Raw genomic sequence first — 6,122 nt, 5'->3', positions numbered from 1 at the left:
CTCAGTTGATCTAAACAGCAGTGGATGTAAATACAGGTGCTGTCTAAGTAATAAATAAAGGACCAAAGTACCCAAGGTCATTGAAATCAGACATCCAACAGCGCATGTTAGTTCCTTTAGTTTATTTCTGCTTGTAAAAATATGAAAATAATCATATTTTAATTATTTAAATGGCAGTGGTATTTGCATCTGATGCTGTTTAGATAAACTGATCAAACCCCTCCATCTTAACTTCAATCACAACTGTTCTCTTTATAAATAAAGACAAAGATGTTGTGGGAGCGAGTACATGAAAGAAGTGGCACACTAGACAGTGGGGATCGAGGATTGAAGACATTTATTCTCTTGTACTGCATGTGGGTTGGTAGACCCTGTAATGTGTAAGAGGAATGGTTAAGTTACGATACAGGATACATTGACTCCCTTTTGAAGTCACTTAATATGATAAAATCACCAGGAGAAGCCTGTCAAGATGAGCCGTTAGTTTCCTCAGGAGAAGGCCAGTGCAACAGAGCAGAAACACAGGCCTTGGTAGGCAGTGGTTATCGGGCAGCAAACACTCACTGGAGACGAGTAAACACTGGAAAGAATGCAACGTGTGATGAAGTGGTTCAGTGTCGACTGAAACCTCCTTCCTCTTCTTGTCAACTGTTGTGTTTCTGATATTATGCACATCCAGCAACACCCAGCCTCCTTCATGACCATATAGAGCAGCCCCTGGCCAAGTCTCTGACAATGTTAGTTTTATTACATGCTCCACAACACAATTTAATTTCCTTCTGGCATCAATTTACTCACATTTTAGACTTGGCTCTGTGGGACTAGTGTTACTCTCTTTATACCAATACATCATGTAACAGACAGTGACCACTGTGTAACCCCCCCTCCCTCCCTCTTAACTTTCTACTACATTTTCCAACACTGAGCAGGTTAAGAATCAATTCTGCAGCATATTAATGGTATACTATTCTTTGTGATAGCATTTTCCCTACATAATTGCTTTTCCTCCAGTATATCCAGTACAATATATTGTGTGTTTTGGTGGTTGTTTGGCAGTGATAAGGTTAAAACCCCTATACCTGCACGAACATTTTCTTAGTTCACTCAGTTCCAGCGAGGTGGATATAACATGGCAGCAGAAACCCCAATCAGGGCAGGAAGATATAGGAACAGTTGGTAAAAATTATGACAGAAGCTATGCAGCTACAGAGCTTTTCTGAGTCTGTATAAAGTGAAGCTGAGTGTCCGCTTAAAAAGCCTGAAGACCCCAACCTGTTTGTTTTTGTGTTGACTTAATTCTCGGTTGTGTTAAAGCATGGCTGATAGTCAGGCAGGCAAAACACAATTGCACACTTATAATTTGCAGATGTAACAGGCAGTGTCGTGTGCTGCACTTCCATTAGGGATCCTGCCTCCTGTTGGTGAGATGAGATGAGGTTACCCATAAATGCAGATGACTATGGTTAAGATGCTTGCTTGCGATGTGTGGGGTCGCCGGTTCACACCCAGCCTCCACTCTGTTACACAGACACAAAATAAATGACCAGGTTGCAGCCAGGCTTTAAAAGAGGCTTTCCACCAGATACAGACTCAGACACGCTCTCCAGCTGCAGGGTCACACAACACTTTAATACAGACTCAGACACGCTCTCCAGCTGCAGGGTGACACAACACTTTAATACAGACTCAGACACGCTCTCCAGCTGCAGGGTCACACAACACTTTAAACATATCGCTTTGGTAGCACTTGTCTCGGAGCTGAAACAGTTTACTTCCCAAACTTCCTACAGCCTACTGCTATAACTGGGCTCTCTGCATCCTTTTTATATTAGTTCAATTGATTCATTGGTTGGCCAACTGGATCCCAGCTCCCTCCATTTCTACATTCTCATATGGCTGTAATGGAGGGAACCAAGACTATTTTCATGCAAAGACAGAGGTTCCCAATACAGAAGATTCCCTTGTACTCCAATCTGTATATCAGTATTACAGGTAATGTACAATCGATTAGTAAAACAGAATATTAAAAAACAAAATACCGCATGGAAACAGATTATCATGCACAAGGAAACAGATTACAGTATTAAACTGCATGCCAGATTTCAAGTAGATTATATAAAATGTGTACCGGTGGTATAAATATAGTCTACACTTACATTACATGCAAAGAGATTAACATTTCAGTAGCTTCCTATGAATAGAGAAAAATAAAACAAGGGATAGAGGTTTTCATACTAATAATACCCATTTGTAGTATTTTAAACCCAGAAGAGCAAATGGATTACGGTGAAGCAGAATTTAACAAGATAATTAAAATGTCTAATAAAATGCAAGTGATATTACAGTATTATAAAATATATATTTAATCTATCTATCTATCTATATATATATTATTTTTTACACAATTTCATGTTAGGCATTTAGATTAAACACAGTAAAATGTATGATGTTTTTACAGTTCAGAACTATAATATTTTAATTTGAAATGATGTATTTACAGTGTAAAACCCCATACGATCCTTCGCATACTAAGCAGCATAACAGGATAATGTAATCCTCCATTACCGAATGAGATTTATTTATTTATTTATTTATTTTTGCGCTGATACAGACCATTCATTGTTCCTGCTCATTTGTCAAAAATAAACCTTTATACAGTTACAAGGGAAAAGACACATGACTGGTCCTAAAAGCAACAGTAAATAAAATGAACATGGTAATGTTTATATATTTTACTGTCATGTTCATGAACTACTGTATAAAGTGTGTTCTGCCATGATTTCCTTAAAATCACCATGTTACCATAAAATCTGTATTTGAAGAAAGCCATGTAACATTCTACTTACTGTCATCATACAACTCACTATATATATATATATATATATATATATATATATATATATATATATATATATATATATATATATATATATATATACAGTACTGTGCAAAAGTTTTAGGCAGGTGTGAAAAAATGCTGTAAAGTAAGAATGCTTTCAAAAATAGACATGTTAATAGTTTATATTTATCAGTCAACAAAATGCAAAGTGAGTGAACAGAAGAAAAATCTACATCAAATCAATATTTGGTGTGACCACCCTTTGCCTTCAAAACAAAAAAATTCTTCTAGGTACACTTGCACACAGTTTTTGAAGGGCTCTGTGGGGGCCATACCATCACTTCCAGGACTCCTTGTTCTTCTTTACGCTGAAGATAGTTCTTAATGACTTTCGCTGTATGTTTGGGGTCGTTGTCATGCTGCAGAATAAATTTGGGGCCAATCAGATGCCTCCCTGATGGTATTGCATGATGGATAAGTATCTGCCTGTACTTCTCAGCATTGAGGAGACCATTAATTCTGACCAAATCCCCAACTCCATTTGCAGAAATGCAGCCCCAAACTTGCAAGGAACCTCCACCATGCTTCACTGTTGCCTGCAGACACTCATTCGTGTACCGCACTCCAGCCCTTCGGCGAACAAACTGCCTTCTGCTACAGCCAAATATTTCAAATTTTGACTCATCAGTCCAGAGCATTTCCTGCCATTTTTCTGCACCCCAGTTCCTGTGTTTTCGTGCATAGTTGAGTCGCTTGGCCTTGTTTCCACGTCGGAGGTATGGCTTTTTGGCCGCAAGTCTTCCATGAAGGCCACTTCTGACCAGACTTCTCCGGACAGTAGATGGGTGTACCAGGGTCCTACTGTTTTCTGCCAATTCTGAGCTGCTTGCACTGCTGGACATCTTCCGATTGCGAAGGGAAGTAAGCATGATGTGTCTTTCATCTGCTGCAGTAAGTTTCCTTGGCCGACCACTGTGTCTACGGTCCTCAACGTTGCCCGTTTCTTTGTGCTTCTTCAAAAGTGCGTGGACAGCACATCTGGAAACCCCTGTCTGCCTTGAAATTTCTGCCTGGGAGAGACCTTGCTGATGCAGTATAACTACCTTGTGTCTTGTTGCTGTGCTCAGTCTTGCCATGGTGTATGACTTTTGACAGTAAACTGTCTTCAGCAACCTCACCTTGTTAGCTGAGTTTGGCTGTTCCTCACCCAGTTTTATTCCTCCTACACAGCTGTTTCTGTTTCAGTTAATGATTGTGTTTCAACCTACATATTGAATTGATCATCAGCACCTGTTTGGTATAATTGTTTAATCATACACCTGACTATATGCCTACAAAATCCCTGACTTTGTGCAAGTGTACCTAGAAGAATTGATGCTGTTTTCAAGGCAAAGGGTGGTCACACCAAATATGGATTTGATGTAGATTTTTCTTCTGTTCACTCATATATATATATATGTGTGTGTGTGTGTGTGTTACTACCTTTTCATAATTTGAACCATTATCACTAGTATGCAGGAAAGGTGTCCAGGTTTTTTTCTCCCTAAATCTGGTCCCAATAGTTGACTTATCAGAAATCAATCAGGGTACAATTTGTAAATAAAAAAAAAAAAATCATTGTTTTCAAAATAAATAAAAACTAACCATTACATGGTCCTCTTGTCCACCAAAAGTGCTCCTGAGAAGACACTATTATGTATTGATGTAGTGTGTCACAGGTTGGCTTTGTGTCAGACCAGAAAGAAATACACAGAGACAGTAGTGGAGTGTGTTGAAACTGAGTCGCGGCAGCGCTCAGTGTTTTAATTGAACAAAATAAGAGGTTTAAACAAAACAGAAGACAGGACACGGCACTTACGCCAAAATAAATAGACAAACAAAACGGATTAACACTACACAGACGGTGGACAGACAAACACACAAACACGGTGAGTACGAATAAACAAACAAGTATCGTGCCTCTTGCATGCAATAGCAATTGTTGTTGTTATTATTATTATTATTATTATTATTATTACTACACTTTATCTTTCTCCTCCTCTCTCCCGTTCACTACTCACCGAACACCCAACCCCGAGTGAGTAAAACGTGCATCTATATATACTGTTGTGCCGGGATTCAATTACCAATTAATTCTTCACTTGAATCCCAGCACGTGAATTAATTATGTGCAACCTTGTGCTCACATATTAAATACTTTAAATGCACGTGATGTGATGTGCAATCCTTGTGCTTAAATACAACTATACATTTTAAATAACTCGTGCTGCACACACCCATTTATATCCTGTGCAGCCATATCTATACACCAACATTAACACACCACACGTAACATACAACACAGAAATGCACACAGGGGCGGGGCACATTGCCACAAGTGCTAACAGAGGTTTTGTTTGCATTAGTGCCAGTTTTAGATATCTCAAATATATTATAAACAATTGTAATTATTAAAAAAGAAGACCAAATAATACACTTCATACACATGTTGATCAGTGACCTCAGCAACAGAGACACTGTTATTGCCTCATTGAAATGTACTATGAACTTGTGTATACTACATACATGGTTTTCATACATAAGGATTGCCAAACCACATGATTCTAACTACATTGCAGCTAAAAGGGTAATGATGACTAAAGCAACATTGATAATGTATGACATAATTATCCCAATACAGTCAGTACTGTAACAGACACTGTCGCCAACTGACATTATAAGCTAATTATAGGCACTATGTTCAATTGCTGTGCAACTCACAAAAGCACCAGTGCATTAACAGCTACAATAGTTATATGCCTGAGACAGATATGCTGTAAAGAAACATATATATGTATATTAGGATATCTGGATAAACAAGCAGCAAAGCTTAATGCTGTTCCTTGGAACCCAGGTAAATGTTTGTATATATATAAAAAAAAAATCCTGGTAGGCTCATAACTTTATAATTAAACACAATGAGTCAGTAAAATTCAAATCCCCATGCCAGACAACAGTACCATGTAAAAGTGTGCTGCCTGCATCCACAGCATGCCCATGCATAGTTTTTTTTTTTTTTTTTTGTATTTAGTTTAATCAAAACCAGACAATTGGTTTCCTAGACAAAGCCTTCAGTATCTTAGCCAGGATTCAATGCTGTGAACAAGTAGATCACCACGACTTGCACGGACAGTATGTGGAATAACTTTAACAAGTATAGCAATAATTATCCCAACCATCACAGGCCAAGAACACTCTTTAAAAACTGCATCATTATTGCAGCTTTTGTAATATTAATGGTGGA

This window comes from Acipenser ruthenus, chromosome 2, assembly GCF_902713425.1.
Source record: "Acipenser ruthenus chromosome 2, fAciRut3.2 maternal haplotype, whole genome shotgun sequence".
In the NCBI taxonomy this organism is placed as follows: domain Eukaryota; kingdom Metazoa; phylum Chordata; class Actinopteri; order Acipenseriformes; family Acipenseridae; genus Acipenser; species Acipenser ruthenus.
The sequence above is the reverse complement of the archived record's forward strand: the minus strand, read 5'-3'. Positions refer to the sequence as shown.